Below are 19,913 nucleotides of genomic sequence, written 5' to 3'. Positions count from 1 at the left end.
ATAATGAGATGTCACATATATACCAGAGATAAGAGTGTCAACAGTTATTAATAAATGCAAGTCGCATATACCATAGAGAATGTAATTAAATGCAAACACCCCCAAATCCGCTGTTTCCAAAATTCAAAATAATAGACCTGAGCGAACATAAGCTTAAGTATAACTTGCCATTGAAAAAGTTGTACATAAACGCTGTGTTCAGAGTTAAAGAGGCGTCCTGGTCTGAATGAGCAGCAGGTGCGTCCGCCTGACAACAGACACACCCCTCTGACAGGGATGCCTAATTTGGAAACATTTACCTTTACCAACACAATTGCTATGAAGCATCATATGAATAACCTAGCGAATACAGCTGGAACAGCTTCCCTATATGCGTACAAAAACCCCACATATTTTTTTAATCTTTGCTACAACACGCTTGGCAAATCCTAATCTATGCTGAGCACCTACTAAAGTCTCAACAAGAGTCTGCAAATCGATGGCAAACTTCTAATTACAAGCGGTTCGCTAGTTCCGGTGTTTTGTCATCATCAGTTATTTATATAGCGCCAGCAATTTCACAGCGCTGTACAGAGAACTCACATACATCAGTCCCAGCCCCATTGGAGCTTACAGTATAAATTCCCTAACATACACAGATCGAGAGAGACTAATGACAATTTAATAGCAACCAATTAAGTAGTATGTTTTGGCGTGCGGGAGGAAACCGGAGCACCCGTAGGAACCCCCCGCAAACTCCACACAGATAAGGACATGGTCGGGAATTAACCCATGACCCCAGTGCTGTGAGGCAGAAGTACTAACGACTAAGCCACTGTGCTGCCCATAATCATCATAATCCGCTACTTACACCTGACCCTGACCGACTGCAAAACACCCCACCCCTGCTTCTTCAGTCGTGTCTGCGAGTACATTTCAGTCTGAAGCTGTTCACAATTGCTCAAATACACCCCTAAAGTACATTGCCTATGTTAGAACGCCTTCCCTCCCCCATCATGCATGGGAGTCGTAGGTGGCAAAAAGTCTTATATCTGTATAGCCGCAGTTGCATACGTTCATTTTCTGATCCACTAAACATTTTAGCTTTGTACTGAACCATCTACAATCATCACCGTTGCTACAACAACGGACAGTCGGGATAACTAATCGTTCATAAAACAGAACAAGAACATATGAGTTTGATGAAGGAGACGCAGACCTGCATCCTAACGCTTCAGTAACTAGGACAGAGGGTAGCGGGGCGGGTGTAGTAAACGCAGTTTCTGATTGGATTAGCCCTGGCCCCTGTCTAATCAGGATCCACAGTCACTGTAAACATGCAGAGTGGGATACCGAATCTGCTGCCCAATTCTACTAACATATACAACTCTCAGCTCCCAGCTGTCCAATGGTGTTAAGTAACAGTGGATGTTATGTGGTGGGGGTAGGGCACGGGGGGGGGGGGGCAGATCATCAATTAAGGGGCCCACAGGGGGTCCCTAGATAGCAGGGTATGTTCAAAAGTGGACACGTCTACTAATTTCAATCATTCCACATAAATTGGTACCCCTCCCATTAAAACAAGGCAAAGTCCACTTACTGCATGCTTGACTAAATTGACAGGATAGAAAAGCAATCTACTGTCATTTACAGTTTGACGCTCCTGCATAACAGTCATTGAACGTAAGCCAACAGTATGGAAGAGAGTGTTACTCATCGCATAGGGCTGCACATTGATTTTGCATTCAGATATATCAAGCATATAATTACTTTAAAGTTATGATCCTCTTGTTCGCGAGTCCTGGTATGGATCACTTAAAATACACTACTTACACAACATGCAATGTTGAAGAAGGGGCCTTTCTCCATGCATGGAGAGTCGAGCTCTGTATGAACAATGAGAGAGACTGGCCTGCACTCTCACCCTCTCTCAAATGGATAATTCTGGTGACGCTCCTGACAGCAATGCTTTAGATTTTGATTTATGTTCCTCTAAAGCTAAAATCAAAGATTCCATCTAGTGCTATTTTATGGCAGCTGAAATGATGAATGGCGAAGTCTCTCAGCCAAACGATGCTGCTGTGTCTTTGCCCTGGATTTTAATTGCTAAAGTAGCCAGTCATTGCTCAGAATTCAATGGTAAGCACACTTTAGAAATTGTGGAGATGGCCGTTTGGAACAAAGATTGAAATAGGAGTACTATATCTTGTGTTTAATCATTCATGGGCAAGATGGGAAACACACATAAGAACTACATGCTTTACCTTGTAGATTAAATTAAAATGTTAAGTGCTCATTAAATATGCACAATCTATGGTTATAAATTGGTTATAACACTATGTAACCTTCATTGATTAGCTGAACATATGACTGTTTCCCAGAAGCCTTTGTGACCTGGTTTGGTCAAGTGGGGTCTCCTATTTGTACAGGAATTATTGTCACAGCCCTGGAAATGGACATTGAGTTAAACATTATTTGAAACTAATAGCATAAATAAAATGACATTAAAATTGAAATAACCAGTGATTATTACATATGAAAGCATCCTTATTAGAACACTGTAATGTACAAATTATTTTTTATTTTGATATTACGATTTAATCTCAATTAACCTGAAGCTGGCTTTTGTTGACTTACACCCCTACCCTCTTAGAAACTTTTTGAGGGTCCGGTTACTGTTTGGGGTTGTTATTCATAGCGTTATTGTGTTATAGAGGCCAGTGTTTTTCCAGCTTGCCTCAATATATCATCATCATTTATTTATATAGCGCCAGCAAATTCCGTAGCGCTTTACAATTGGGAACAAACATTAATAAAACAATACCGGGTAATACATACAGAGAGGTAAGAGAACCCTGCTCGCAAGCTTACAATCTATGGGACAATGGGAGTTTGAAACACAAGGGCATGTGCTACATCATATTGCACACTGGACCAGCTGGAATGCAAAGGTAAAAGTACTGAGTGGGCTGTGTGTGTACCAATGTTGGTCAGAGGCTTGTTGTCTTGTGTTAGCTGTGTAGAGGGTGGTAACAGGAGAGATTAAGATGGTGGTTGAGGAATATCATAAGCTTGTCTGAAGAGGTGGGTTTTCAGAGAACGCTTGAAGGTACCTATTCATTAACATAACTTTCCTGTTTAGGGACATTTATGAAAACTGCAAAAGAAATAGGTATAGTAATCAATAGCAACCATCCAGATACTTGTTTTCCTTTCTAAGATAGAGTTAGTATCGTGTTGGTTGCGGTCGGTTACAGTATCTTTTTTCTATGCACCAGTTGTATATAAATGTCCCCGTTTATGTTTTCATTTGATGGAAAATTATTAACCTTAGTTTTCCAAACTGGGAACTGTCATGTTCTAACAGTCATTTCCTAGCCCTTAAACAAGGCTTTACGACATACTACCATGGTATCCACACCATAAAAATAGATCACATCTGACGTCCGGCAGATCATGAATCTTATGTGACACTATTGTCCTGTTATCCCTTTAAAATCCATGTAATAAAGATTGTTTTTAAAACCCTTCCCTACAAAATCAATGATGCAAATGAGAGAACGCGGCAAGTGAAACATTTCTCCACATCTTGGCCCCGGCAAAGATTTATTCTCATTTTTAATAAAGCCTGATTTTAGTTTGCAGGGGTGCATAATTTAATCAGAGATGTGTCTTTCACCTGAAAGAAAGGAGAGAATTAACACTTATGTTGTACTGGACGAAGAGGCATTGATAGCAGTTGTTCTCTTTGAAGAGAGCTAATATATTAGTAACAATATCTACTGGATAAAAGAAAAAAAAAACATTACAAATATGGAGGGAGAGCCCATGGGTTGAAATGGGAAAAAAAAAAGGTCTTTGACTGTAATTTATAACGATGACATAGGAGAGAAGTTTCTCTAAATGAGGCATTCAGATAGCCACACCAGTCATTTATCGTCATGATTAATACAAATGGGATTCATAATAATAAATATCAACTCTATGAGTTTGAGTTTGGCGTTTTCCGAGATGGGAGAAGGGAGCAATAAGCGAGCGGCTCAACCCCTTAGTGACCAGGCATTTTAGAGAGATAGCAGCACTGCTCAGGAATTCCCAAATTTCCTCTTAGCAGCTCTAAAATAATGCAGAAAAGAGCAATATCATAATCTAGAACTAAGAGCACCCGCAGCCGTGTGTTAAACAAATGAAGCTGTCACGGACGCGGAAAAGCTCCAGAGAAAAATTACCGGAGCAGTTTGAGGAGCTGAAGTCTCGTATAACGCATCGTCCAGCACGCTGTGTGGCCATACTGTCATGGCTTCCATAATCCTCATATAGTATCGACACTATAGTACCCCCCCACACACACACACGCACACACTCTTACGTGGCGCTCTAAGATTAAGCTCCATTCAAATTCCAACCTTGCTTCTCTCTCTCTCTCGTTAGGTAAGAACAAAAACTGCTCTTAAAGGGAAAAAAAAAAAGGAGTTAAGTGCTTGTCACAGTCCTCCTTCCACAACATAATGCGCTGCTTGCAAACACTGATGAGGAGAAATTATTTTATATCAGCGAATCAACATAAAAAGTCACTTTATTTGGAGGAAAATGCCTTGAGGTCAGACCTTGATACAGTTTATGTCGTCTGCCATTTTTTTAGGTAAACATGCTTTTCACTACATGACATTACTAAGTAGGTTAAGTATAGCCATAGGCAACCATCCATCATTACTGAATCTAACATATTCTGTTCTCTGAAAGGTAAAAGTTTTCTACTGTACCGAGATGACATTTAATTTTTCATATCTCTTCGTAGTCGTGGAATGAATTTTGGCAGACCTGATGCAATTTAGCAGCTTGGCAGTTTAAAATTGGGCAATGAATCACACGGATTCACTACAAACGACTCCCTGCATAATATTTTCTCTGTGTCAGGAAAGACGGGGAAAGGAGTTGGATTCTGTGGCTACTTCAAGGCTTTATAGCATACTTAATGCCCACGTCGGGCCAGGAACGGGCTTTATTGACTGTTTGCGTGGAAGATTTGTATCCCAGGGCTTTATGGGAATCGGAGAACATACTTAACGAGAAAGGGAAAATTTGAATGGCGACGTTTTATGATAACCCTAAAGGTGTCATCACAGTGTGCTACATATTACTTATAGCTATGTATCATTGCACAAGTATCATTACGTCAGATATGGAAAATCTAAATGCCTTTATAGATTGTTGTTGCAAGGGATATGTTTTGTTTGCCGATCAGTGGAGAAAGAAAGTTATTTAAAAAAAAAATAATTTTTTTTTTATCTAAACAAAGAAATATGTACCCACTTTTCATGCGTAATCTAAAAAGGTCTATTTGCTGCATGTTTGGGAAAGGTGAAAGGGCCCAGTAGGTTTCGTATCTGATTTTTTGACGAAGTGTACTGTGGTTAGAAATCAATAATGTCAGCAGAACTATCTCAGACACACCACGTCGTCATGGAGGGCTTTCTTCGGGAGGCTAGATGAACCAAACGAGCACAAAATGTACTGCCATCGTACATGACACCGATTGTTTATTAGGTTCAAAAATCAGGAGAACAGAGACCTGCAGGCTTTGAGGTGACCACACTTAGACAATCCTCTGCAGAAACAGCTGTCAGGTTCACGGTCACGAATATTAGCTTTTATTCTGGCAGAAATCCTCAGATAAATTGACTTGGCTATAATGCTAACATGTTTTTTTATTTAATCTAATATGTATTCAATTTCTAGTAATCAAATGCTCTAATAGGACTATGCTATAAGGTACTGAAATATATGTGAATTTCTCATGTAGGATTCTTCAATTCCTGCAAGGAGAGAAAAGGAAATTCTGTATTCTGAGCTGACCTCAAACCTTGTTAAGGTGAATGCTCAAATTAAATGACTGCGAGATTGAGATTTGTGAAGAGCTCATAATGTTCCTTTGTAACGCAGCCCCTTGCAAAAAAAGTAAAGCTAAATTAAATTACATGGCCAAATTTAGCGAATATGTCCCAAAGAATATTACTTGGTTTTGGGAATACCATAATTCACAAAAATCTGCAGGGTGAGGGCTGGTACATAAAACAGACTGTTCACTTTGGGTGACCCCCTAATTAGTGTACAATATGTGGCTGTACCCCGATTTGTCAGGATGAGTTCACTATGCCACAGTGCAGACGATGCATGTTCCATTCTTCGAGAGACAGGAGGCGTGTGAGCAAAAGCGGTTTCTTATTGGATGTGTCATCTGTCCTATCAGGTCTGCAGTGATTTCTGCAATTTGAATCATCTGGAAGGCAAAGATTTTCCAGTGCTCAAGGTACCCTCATGTGTTGAAAATGGTAGTGTCTGGTGCCAATTTAGAATGGTGGTGATGGCCCAGGAAAGAGATGGGGTTTGACCGTAAATAGACATTTCCATTAAAGATATACTTGCCAATTTTCTTCTGTTCCCCCTCTGGGAGGTGAAGCGCGCATGGAATGATGGGCGGGGGCACACAGAGTCATTTTTGCCCCACCTAAATATCTAGGAGTCTCTCTATCAACAGACATTGGGTGGCCTCTGGCGAAGCATGGGGAGGTCTATTTAACAAGGACAAGTATTGTCTCCATTGTCCCCTTAATGCTATCATAATATCAGAATGGGGAGCCAGTGTGTGTCGAAAAAGAAAAAATGCTCCATTATTGTAGCAAAGCATTTATTTCTTTTAGATAAAGTTATTTATTTATTTAAAATAACTTTATAATTTTATCTATTAATGAATTTTGAACTGGAAGTCCAAGTCTGCAAGTGCAGAGAGACCCAGCAAGCGGTAAGGCATCGCTCAGCTGCCATGGAAAATTTGTATTGATGAATAGGGATGAAACCTGAATTTCTATCATTACAATAAGCAGTGATATCACTCCCGGATAACTGATAGGTCTCTTAGACTTAGAAGGACTTGCAGTACCCTGGCAAAACGCAACGTACAGGCTACTTCTTAACAAATTGTTTTCAAGAAAAAGGGTATCATTACGGGGTTTTTTTTAATTTAAAATTAACAGCAAAGGAATACAAACAAATAAACATCTGGGTTACAGCTATTACCGATATTATTATTATTATCATTTATTTGTTAGGCGCCACAAGGTTTCCGCAGCGCCGTACATAATACAAACAGAAGACCATACAGGGTGACATAGTACAGAGCAAAAAACACAAAGTACCAATACTTCAGAACTCCGGGCAGACATATGAGCGAAGATGGAGCAGAAGAACAGGTATGGAGACAGGAGGGGAGAGGGGCCCTGCTCGTACAAGCTCACATCCAAAGGGAGGGTGGACAGACAGGCACAAGAGGGAGCCATTAAAGTAAGGGATAGAAAGGCGGGGCTGGTGGAGAGAGGGGAGATCGAGAGAAGGAGGTTAGCGAAGGAGCAACAAGGTAAGGGTTAAGTGGATGGTTGGTAGGCTTTGAGGAACAGGTGAGTTTTAAGTGCCCGTTTGAAGGAGCACAGACTGGGTGAGATACGGATGGAGCGGGGGAGGTCGTTCCAGTGGAGGGGAGCAGCACGGGAGAAGTCTTGGATTCTGGAGTGGGAAGAGGTGATCAGAGTGGAGGAGGGGCGACGGTCATTGGCCGAGCGCAGGGAGCGGGCAGGGGTGTGAATGGTGAGGAGGTTAGAGATATAGGGGGCAGTAGACTGGGAGAGAGCTTTGCAAGTGGTGGTGAGGCGTTTGAAAAGGATCCTGTAGGGGAAGGGAAGCCAGTGTAAGGCAAGGCAGAGAGGGGAGGCAGAGGAGGAGCGGCGTGAGAGGAAGATGAGTCGGGCAGCCGCATTGAGTATAGAACGAAGGGGGGCGAGGTGGGAGAGGGGGAGGCCAGTAAGGAGAAGGTTGCAGTAGTCGAGGCGGGAGATGATGAGAGCGTGGATGATGGTTTTGGTGGTATCCTGTGAGAGAAAGGGCCGAATGCGGGCGATGTTACGCAGCTGGAAGCGGCAGGTTTGGGCTACAGATTGGATGTGGGGGACAAAGGAGAGAGAGGAGTCAAGGGTGACACCCAGGCAACGGAGCTGGTATTAATTATTATTATTATTAATAATAATAATAATAATAATAATAATAATAATAAATAGAAAGAGTCGTCCACAAAATTGGAACATATTAAAAATCATCCAGAGAGTAGCTACACAGACAGGGAATAAGCCCAACTATATATACAAGAAAGCGAACAACCCTAAAAAGAATTAAGCCTATCAGTCCCCTTCACAAATTAAAAAAATAGGGACAAATGAATGGAATATATGTAGAAAAATGTCACATGTGTAAATATGGTGCTAATACTGTACAATTCTACATCTGGGTTATATACTAAGCTGCCCTTGTGGCATACACTGTGACGATAGGACGATTAGAGAATTAAAATAATGGACTTATGAGCACCAGCGCTTTAATACACACAGAACATTTACAACTACAGACAGTACATGAAAGTGATCCCTGGCAGTTTTGGGACTGGTGTATAGAATTTATGCTAAACAGATCCTAGAGGTGGTGATCACCTATCACCTATCAACTGCGTAAACTCCATGGACCTATACGTTACACATTAGAAAGACTTAATTACTCCTTTTGGTTTTAATTAAACATTTGATTAGAGTATGTTTTTGAAAAAATATGGTATGCACTGATTTTCTATACTAATCTTATGTACGCTTTGTAATAACCTGTAAGTTTACTGTCTGCTCTTAAACTTGTGCTTTCCCTTAGTTAATAATCAGTGCACTTATGCAAAGTATCGCATAGAAGCTCCCTCCACTATTCATACAATCAGAGCAGCGTTTTGCCTGTAGAAGAGAGTTTGCGAAATGCGTTGCAGTGATGCTTCCCTACCCGGGGAAACTTGATACATCTTTAGTAGTGGTGGGGGATGTCCCAATGTTTGTCTGCACAACAATTTTTAAGCATAATATATATTTTATACATTTTCCAATAACACTGAAAAACCCATTGAACTATTGGATCTATTAATGCTAATAGGCAAGAGGCCTTAAAGTGAACTCTTTTTTTTTTCAAAGCTTCATGTAAGACTCATTTATCCATCAAGATTTCCAAGGGCCCCAAGGGGGGCGGGGATGGATGAGTACAAAGTACTCTGGGGCCCAAAAGTGGCAATTATTGTGGGGGTGGATGGGGATCCAAGCCCCCTTTAAGATCAACTAGTTGGGGGAAGGTGACAGTGTGGAGCTATAGGTTCCTATTGGTCACACCTCTCCTAGGCTGTGAATCCTACACAGCCTTTTGCTTTAACAGGGAGAGTAGTCCTTAGAGGGGCCCCAGGTTCTTCTTAGTGGCCCCTTAGCTTGCCAACAAACAGCAAAATAAATATTTTCAATGGTTGTAACCCTGCCACATGACACACGTTAAGGTCACACAGTGATAATATAGATTGAGTTCCATCATTTCTGTAATATCAGTCATTAATGGCTGGGAGACCCCATGATGATACTTAGGGCTGGCGCTAGGCAAACATAAGCTGTGCCTAAGGTGTTAGTATATAAAGAGTGACTGATGCATTTCCCTAGAAGCACCCCACACTGAGCTCCGGCCGCTGACGTAGCCCTTGGCTGACAAAGCCCAGTGCCACATTCCCAGTGTGACAGAGGATGCCCCTAGCATCGCTAGTGTTACATACTATGTAAGAAGCGAGGAAGAGGGGCCCGATTCATGTTCGGACGTTCGTTCCGAATGAGTTCTCTCTGCGAACACTCTGAAACGTGAACTTACACCAAGGAACGCAACTGTATGCAATTCACGTCCAAACGCAAATGACACGACTGCCTATGACTTAAGGGGCCGAACGGGGGAGGAAAGGGTCGGAGGAGCGTAAACCACGTGTAGTAAGGGCGTGCTGATGCAGATGGGACAGGTTGACGTCCTGAGCTTCTCGCCAGTACGCTTGTTTCAGCCGTATTATTTGCACCAGCTACAGAGCAGGTGTAAGTGCCGACCGATAGTGATGACTGACACAGCATAGTCATTGTATTAAAAACTACATGTATGTGTGCCACTAGATAGCACAGAACATGTGTGTGCAAGTAAGACTGACTATATAAATTCATGGTACGTACAGTACGGATTATGAACCTCCTGATTTATGCCTTTTTTAGAACATAAATGTATTAATGATAATAGTATCATGTGTTTATTTTCTAAAATATTTTACTTGCATCTGTTCTGATGTCACTTTATATTGCACATAGACATGTGCGTATAATGCACCCTGCTCTTTCTGTGAACATACGGCACATAAAAGGTCAGGCAGAGCGTGCTTACACCCAGATTCAAAACGAAACGCGTCTTGAATTCTTTAATACGAACGAAACTGAGCTCAAATTCCGTACTCTTTTTTTTTTTTTTTTTTTTAACCGCAAATTTGTGTTCAGACTTGAATCAGGGCCACTGTGTGCAAAAAAATGTTACGATATAAAGTTTATCTCAGAATTTCAATTTAAATTTTTGTCAAGTAAAGGAAGTACAAAAAAAAAAAAAAGCGATACCATCAGCTGCTGCCAACAAAACAGTATATCTATTGATGCAAGCCAGTGATGTAGAATGGAGTTTCACAGAAATATGGCAGTTTGCAGAGCGCAATCTCTAAATAGGTTTCTGAGTAAGCTGTCAAGAAAAGGCAATGCATTCAAAACCATCGTGTACTACGACATGCAAAATATACTTTTAAACTTCTAGTTTGAAAAAAAAAAAAAATCTTTATTTCCCACCCCCACCCACTGCACAGCTGCATTCTGCTTCTAATATATTGCTTTTAATTGCTGCAGATGTTATAGGTGAGAATCCTTAAAAATGTCGCCAAAATGCATCATAAATGACAAAATCAAAGTATCCTTGATTGATCCGGGGATGTCTGAATAACATCAACGTCATACCACCTATCAGTGGGAGATATCTCAAACCAGAGCAGTCTCAAAGCCGCACCTGTGTTTCTAAATTAATTAGGGTTTTAGTACAAGCGAGATCGAGCAACGGATAACACATTTATCCAATAAGAGTCGAAATCTGACGTTCTTGGAAGCACACGAAACAAAACAATCCACTTTGATAATATTTATACAAGGCCCGTTTCCACTATGAAATACAGATGTCTGGATGGAATTAATTTAAAATATTAAACTGTAAACCTTTCTAGCATCAGAAAAACGGGAAACGAGCGCCGTGAACTGATTTAATCTTGCAAGATTTTTTTTTTCTATTGAGATAAGTTACCTAAGACTTTGCTTTAAACCAACTCCAGAATGTCAAGTATCAAAAAAAAAAATGTTTATTTTGTAATAATCCAATTAACATTTCCACACTTCTAAGTCTGCATTTTTTCCTGTGTAATGAATGTAGCTTGTCCGCTATATGTTCATTTCATTATGACAATTGGAGAACACACTCCGAATGTGTCTTAGTGTACAAAGGCCTATTTTCTTTAGAATGGTGCAAGACATTTACATTTTTTTTTTCTGTATGTTGCCTTTAACATAAGATGTCCACTCTTGTTCTGTCCAGTCCGTATTAAGTCGAGTTGAAAATGGTTCAGTTGTTGAGATGATTTGTGATGCGATATTACTGTTCATATATCAGTTGGAGTTGTTTAAATTGCCAATCATGAATCTCCCCGTCTATCGGCTGTCAGGTCGGTTTGTATAATCACCTTGGATGTAGGGTGCAGTCTCTTTCCCTGCCTGGCGAAAGCTGCAATATTCGACTGGGCACAGAGGACAAAAATGGGGGAGAAAGAATCACATTATTCTAATGAGAATGTAAATGGAAGACGAGCTGCTTGTCAAAAATGTTTTAGTTTAGGGGGAGAGAAAAAACACGGTGTCTGCCCAACAAGGTAATGCATTAGATGGAGCCATCCTTGGCATCATGGCAGACAGCCAAAAACAAAGACAAAACGTCTTCATTGTCATGCCTATTGTTAGTACATTTTAATCATGGGATGTAACTTGTTCGCTGCCAGCTGTCAGACAATGCAGTATATATTAAAGACACTTATAAAAACAGCTGTGTCACCCTCCTAATAATTCGTCAGTTTTGGCCTGAGTTTTAAGTTGACATTATAAATAGTAATATATATATATATATCTATCTATAAATAAAACACACACATACACAGTGTTTCTTTTGTCATAGAAATCACCGGAACAGAGTTTCGGCACCTTTTTTTCAACAGATTTTCCAAGTTTTAAAAGTAACTTTTGAACATTTGATGTTTGGTCCACGTGGACTTGAATTGCCCAGTTGGCGGAACAATCATTAAAATAGTGCATGCGGGCTGCTTGTGCTATATATATATATATATATATATATATATATATATATATATATATATATATATATATATATATATATATATATATATATATATATATATATACATATACATACACACTCCCAAATATCTCAATATAGGTGTTACAGTCCATATTGAGAGCTCTGTCCCTCAATCCCCACCGAGACAGCTTTGCCTCACAGTTGGGAAATGTCAAAGGTATGTCTTCTCTGGAGCACACCTCAATGAAGGTGCTTGGAAGGGAACAGAGAAGAGTATGAGGAAGCCCCCCGGACGTGGTTACCGCCCATAGTGACATGCCCTAGCCCAATGCTAGCTTCCCAAATGTTGGGTGGTATGATATATGCTGTGCATATACACACACACACACTATACACTTTACTACATGGCTCTGACCACAAGATGATTACACTCGCCCAGTTTGTGCGCATAGATTTGCATTGTTGCATCTACACTAACACCAGAGGGCATAGTTTTGCGTAGCAAGCTGGCAACATTGGCGGATGATCAGAGCTATGCAGCGACAAATGGGAGGAGTGGAGTATTGAGTGGAGGAGGAGGAGGAGGCGTTCCTTAGGAAGTACACTGCAGACACAATGATGTGGCTAGTTTTTTTTCAGAGCTATGCCGAAACAAGTTTGCAATTTGTGAAGCGAGAGTAAGGGACGATGAGGAGCATTTGTTCTGGGGAGGGGCGCACAGCCACTTGCCCTACACAGAAAGATTTGGCTCTTGCACCAATCCTCAGTTAGTGCAGATCAGGTCTCTAACGCTTTTACTGAGACACACCTTCCCCTTATATAACTCAGAGTACAATGTATATATCCTTTTCAGCTGTGTCTGTCTGACATTCTTTGCACCATTCCACATCTGTATCTTTTTTTTTTATATATAACTCTCCCCCGTTGTGTTAATTTGCACATACTGCAAGTCACCGAAGATGGTTTATCTGAAGGGGAGGAGGGCTCTTGGGGGGTTTTGAAATACAATTTTATGAAGGGAAAATTCTTTACGTTAAGACAGATGATTTCAATACTATTGCATTCTGATCATAAAAAAGACTATTTTCTATTCATCTCATCTTGTAAAACATACACCTTTGACTTCATCCTTTGAGGGGAAATCTGATATGTTTTATGACTTTTACATGAGACCAATATGTGGTAAATTGTAAATCAAAATAGGAGGTAGAGTAAGTACTTGTCTTCAGCCAGGAAGTGAGCGAGGAGGCCAGCGTCAGATCTGTGAAGGAAGACGGTGAATAGACTTTGACACTTTCCTCTCTGAAGTTTACCAGAAAAGAACAAAGCTGCGCTGTAATTATATAAAGATTATATGAGTGTGTGCGGACTCAGGCACTTACTGATGTGTTTAGAGAGCTACACTGACACATTTATATATTACACTTTTTACATAAATATCCCGGCTGTCATTGTGAGGAGCCCAGCAGAAGCGTAACGCTATTTAGAAGTACACAGGGTTCAGATATTGTTAGAATGAACTAAGGGGGTGGTGGACTGTTATCCATAAACTGAGGGGGACAATTGGATGGGACCTACATGTCAGTTAGTTGCAGGGATCATAATCATTTCAACATCGACAGCATGAACCTTTCTTACATGGGGGAATTTTCTCTTTCGCGCTAACAAGAAATCGATCTTCTTTCATTGTCATCTTATTTTTTGGACAACACCCTTGTATCGCTTTCTGAAATTAGTTTCACAGCTCTGTGTCCTGGCAATGCCAAAACATGCATTACCTGTAAGTATTCATATAAAATAATCTTCCTAATACGGAACACTCCATAAATTGACACTTTAGTGCCCTAAAGCTGCCTACACACATTGTGATCCATCAGTTAGACACAACCGACAAAGAACCTGGATCATGTGATCTGGAGACACATTTTTTTGTTGTTTTTAAGGCACCCGAACCAAGGACCACATTGAACAACTTTGTACTGCTCTCTGCAGTGTTGGGTCAATGCACACAGAAGGACGCAAGAGGAATTTTGGACCCTGGTGCAGCAAATCTTGGGGTCTCTTTCATAGCCACTGAAGTGGGCGTCACCACACCTGGTTGGTGGCTCCTCCCTCCACACAGGGTACTTCTGGAACCCAGTCAGAGGACAGTGGTTGGGAAAACTGGCCAACCAAAACTGCACAATATGTGGCCAGATAGCAGATTAAATCTCCGCACATTGCTAATCGGAACTAATTGGGATTTTCCACGGCAACATGCCCCATATATTTAACATTAGCATTTGCAGGGTGCATGGTAAATAATAGATAATTATAATTTGAATCTCTCAGAGATACTACTATTGAGGAGCAAATTAACTAGCTTAACATAAATCACAGATTTGTAATTAGAAAGTCATTTACAATGTGCCACATTGCCAAAAAGTCATCAAATATGGCAGATTTTCTATAAATAAAAGAAATACATGTGAACTCTCTATAAACGTAACCGCTGTTGCACGTGCCAACATATCTGTGACGCCATTTTGAATGACAACAGAACTAATGACACCCTAGTTTACCAGTTATTATAATGTACAGACATGTCTGCTCTAACCTCGTCACTTGCTTGTCTGCAAAGTGTAAAGGCCTCTTCTTCAGGAATCAACACCTTCTGTCTATTTCTGTGAGAATCGCCGAGTTAATTAGGGGATTAAAACCTACATTAATAAGTTGAAATGTTCATTACGAAGTTGACAGCCCCATTTTCACCATTGATCAGTAAAACACAGAGTACTTTTCACAGCCTGCACCTGATATGTTTAAAGATATGTTCACCTTGACTGATAAGTGTGCCGTGTAGTCTTCACATGCTTATAAATAGCCTAAGAGGCCTCATGCTCATGGCAACAATACATTCTCCATTCTAATGTGATTTGTGCCTCTAAGTGCTCTATTTATTAAACAGAGGAAAGCACTATCTCTGGCGAAAATGGGTAGTTAGCCATAGCTGTCAAAGGCTACTACCAATTTCTTTGGCGAAAACGGGTCCCAATGAACCCATTTAACAAGGATCACGGCGGTACGTGTGCAGTCACAATCCTACTTTCTACAGCAATGAGATGAGCAAGATATATTGAATAAAAAAACAATGCTTTATTTATTTAAATAAAACCTTTTATTATGTGACAATTTTTTTTTAAAATATTATTTTATAATTTTTTTGTTTACAATTTGTATTTATTTAGCAACCCAGGTCAAGCAAGACTGGAGCGGCAAAGCGGTAAGATCAGCCTCACCGCTGCCAGGCAGTGTCACTGAGCAGCCACGGCGATATTTTCTTGGTAAAACGCGGCGATAGGAGTTTTTCTATCTCTGCCCTAACGCCGCATTTTAATAAATAGATCAGTAAATGACCTTGTGTTCTACACAATGTACTCCTATAAAACAACCGAGCCCCACAAATACATAAAAATCATGGTGAGCTATTAAATATATGATAAACATGTGCAGAGAAACTAAGATTGTAATACACTTTCCTACCATAGTGTAGAACAAGAAATGTAACTCACTGAAGTCAATTTCTGTAAAACTTATGTAGCTTTGAATATATTTAGTTTTTATTCTGATGTTTCTCATATTTCAATGTTACTTCTAACTAAACTTCTTCATATTTAGCTGCAGTAAAAGCTGTACTTGCAGACTCTATGAAACACAAAATGTAGTAACGTTATTCCTAATAGATCACTAAGTTTAATTATATTTAAAGGACAACTCAACCCAACACTGAAATTTCAGTATTTTCGGAGGAGTTCCTTAAAAGAAACTCTGTCTGGATGTCCACCCAATGTGGAGGGGGGGGGGGGGCGAGAGTCATGTGGTCATGTGATAAAAGTCCGCCTAGCCAGGATAGGATCGCCAGACCTTGGTCTTGTAAGATATATCGGACCCCAGGTACATGCTCGAGCCCTGTGCGTCAGGGTCATCATCGTAGCTGCACTTACGCTCTTACGTAAGAGCAAATTGGGTTCCTAAGGTCAAAATACACCTTGTTTGCCTACTTGTAGGATTTCCCATTCCAGAGATCCAAGGGCGGGGGAGGGAGAGGGGCTGGGAGGTCCAAATGGCAAGTTGTTAGGCGGGATCAGGATCCACCTGGCGAGGCCTGATGACTAAATCACCTAATCAAGGATCTACCTCTTTACAAGACGATTGGGTGGGATCCAAACTTTATCAGGGTGTCATGATGATATGAACATGCAGTTGGCCCATGAATATAAACGTCTTCTTACCACTATAGTAGATATTCCTGATGGTTTTTTTTCAAGTAATATTAAAGTTTTGTTTTTTACAAAATTCGCTTTTTCATCATACTGTGGATATGTACTGTCGTCATGTAATGATCCTGTTTCATAACCCTGGTGTCTGCCAGAAATACACAAAATGCAAAACATACATCACTCACATGCAATGGTGAATAATTTACACTGCTGGCAAGAATTATACCAAACCTTTACACCTCCTCAGATCAATGAAAAAAGTTACTTTCAATTGATTTAGCGCTATGTAAATTGTTAATTTATTCCCTGTCACATTTTGCACTTTATGTTGGCAAAAAAGACTTTAAGGGGTATATTTACTAAACTGCGGGTTTGAAAAAGTGGAGATGTTGCCTATAGCAACCAATCAGATTCTAGTTATTTATTTAGTACATTGTACTAAATGACAGCTGGAATCTGATTGGTTGCTATAGGCAATATCTCTAGTTCTTCAAACCCACCTTTTAGTAAATATACCCCCAAATCCTAATTTATACCGTATTTTTCCTCTGCCTTCATATATATGCTTTACACGATGTCTTTGCTCCTTTGATCAATAAGCTGTGATTGGTAAGTATTTTATGCGAGGAATGTGGTCCTGACGTGATTATTTCAAACCTTTACAAATTTTATATATATATATACACACACATACACACACACACGTCTGTTTATGATGAATATATTACATATTAAATTCCAGGAGGGAGAATTTATTGCTACTAAATTTATTTAGCATCTGGTACTTAAATTATTTTATTATTGCGCTTCAGATCTTTGTGGTACAATTACATCACATTTCTGTGGCTGTGGTTCGTTTACGCTGTTTATTTGTGCCACAGAATGTGATTTGAAGCAAGGTTTGCTTGAAAATAAATACGAGGCAGACACAAATCTGGGAATTCCTGGAAGACGTGATTAAATTCTCAAGTGAAAATGATTATGCTTCCTTTCTGACCTACATTTCTCTTTCCCTAACACAGAGTGTTTGTCCTTCTAAAGGAAACAATATGTTTGTGTAACTGACGTGAAACGAGCTTGACTCTAGAAAGATTTAAGTTAATACGTAGCTAACCATTCAGAGGGTAGCGCGTCTGCAGACCGTACATTAAGGGCCTTGGCTGCAGTACAGCTAGTCACGTATGATATCAAGCACGCAAATGTGACGTGATGCCCATGTGCACTTGAGAATAATTCAATGTGCCATCTAGTTCAATGGCTAGAGCTCAGCCATAAACACAGATGTCACAAAGGAGGAAAGATTCACAGATATAGTCAAACAGAGGAGCGGAAGACTTGGAACCAGTCATCGGGTCTTAATAAAAGTGTTAATTAGTACATCACATAATTTAAAGGTAAAATATAACGCAGACAAGCCCAACGCTTGACATACACGTAATTAACCGCACGTTTTAACAAAGAAAAAAAAAATGCTGTGCTAAATTCAAACGACTCCAGCATTTCAATAGTATCCAGCAAATCGTTCCTTTGTGAAAAATTATAATTATGAGTTCGGAGCCAACTAGATCGGTCCAGTAAATTACGAGTAAGGTGTACAAGTCATTTTTACACATCCATCGATCTTGTTTTTTTATACCGTACAGAAGAAAAAATAATTAGCACCTCGTCATTTTTAAACAACTGCTTACTTTACATAAAAGCGATGTGAGCTCATTTATTTGTAAAACACTTAACATGATCCTGGTGCCTAATGACTTGTCACATGATTTATTGTGTGATGCGGGCCGTCATGCTAAATTCATACTTCATACCGTAACAAGTGAAAAAATAAATGATTAAGATTAAACCGCAGCGGCCCGGACTTTATTGCTTGTGGGAAACACGGTACAGACGTTCAATCAGCGGATTCTGACAATTATATTTTTTATTAATAATGAGCAGTATCAAAAAATAATAACTAATGACAATATATATATATATATATATACACATACATATACACACATTATATATATATACATATATATATATATATATATATATATATATATATATACACACATATACATACATACACATATATACATATACATATATACATATATATATTATATATATACACATATATATATATATATATATATATACACATATATATACACACACACACACACATATATAGTACACACACACACGCTTATCAAGACGATCATTAGCCAGAAAGCAAAGGAGGTTTTTAATTGTTCAGCCATTTTGTTCTGCAAACAGTCATGATCACAGTTACTATGAGGAGCACTGTTAGGCAATCTAATGAGGAAGGGAGATAGAGGGGCAATGTATGGGGTGGAGTTACTTATAAAAGTGACTGTAGATTTTAGGCAAGCCCTAGATTTCTTACCTTCCAACTTTTTCTTGTCCCAAATCGATAAAGTGTGTGTGTGTGCGCCAATGGTGGGGGAAAGGGTGTGATAAAGCCCCAAGAGTGGGCCATAAAGCCCCTGGGGGTGTGGCGACCAATCCTCCTTTCCATTCCCTAAAAACACATGTAATTAAAGACATTTCTGCTTCTAAGGATGGTGGGCAGTCCATAAAAATCAGGACTGTTCCACTTAATCGGGGTGAGTCGGGAGGTAGGAGTATAATGTCAAACACACCCACATACATTATAAATACACGAATATATATATATATATATATATATATATATATATATATATATATATATATATATATATATATATATATATATATACAGCATTTTACAGAGAGGTCTGAAACCAGAAGAGCCTGAGGACCGCAGGGACAACTAGGACAGGCAGCGAAGAGAAGGATCATACATAATAACTGCTGAAAGATCCAGTGACAGAAGATACACCATAACACAGATAAGCCTACATTATATATTCTTTTGGTACGCAGATTTATTGCAAAGTGTTTTATGGTGAAAGACTTCACATTTCTAGAGGATATTACACTATGATGTGATCATTTCTGTTTCTTTCGTGAGAGCACCTGATCTTCCCGGATGTTTGAGAGGACACCGATACCTAGAAGAATCATCAATTCAACACAACCTTTGAAGTGTCTTTTACCATCATCTTTCTGGTACGCATAGGATTTGAATATATCTATCTAAAGGCGGCGCCTACTTCATATCTACTTCTGACATCATTTTCTATTATTCTGGACTAACCTACCAGTTTTGAAGAAGTGCTGCCACATGTACATATGGGACTTACCTTCATATGAATTTTAATTTGTTTGCATCAGATATTCAGTGATTACATTACATTAATATAAACGTAGACAACCATACACACATACATTTAAATATAAATACACACAGATATCAATTATATA

Source organism: Mixophyes fleayi, chromosome 10, assembly GCF_038048845.1.
Source record: "Mixophyes fleayi isolate aMixFle1 chromosome 10, aMixFle1.hap1, whole genome shotgun sequence".
Classification (NCBI taxonomy): Eukaryota; Metazoa; Chordata; class Amphibia; order Anura; family Limnodynastidae; genus Mixophyes; species Mixophyes fleayi.
Note: the sequence above shows the minus strand (reverse complement) of the source record.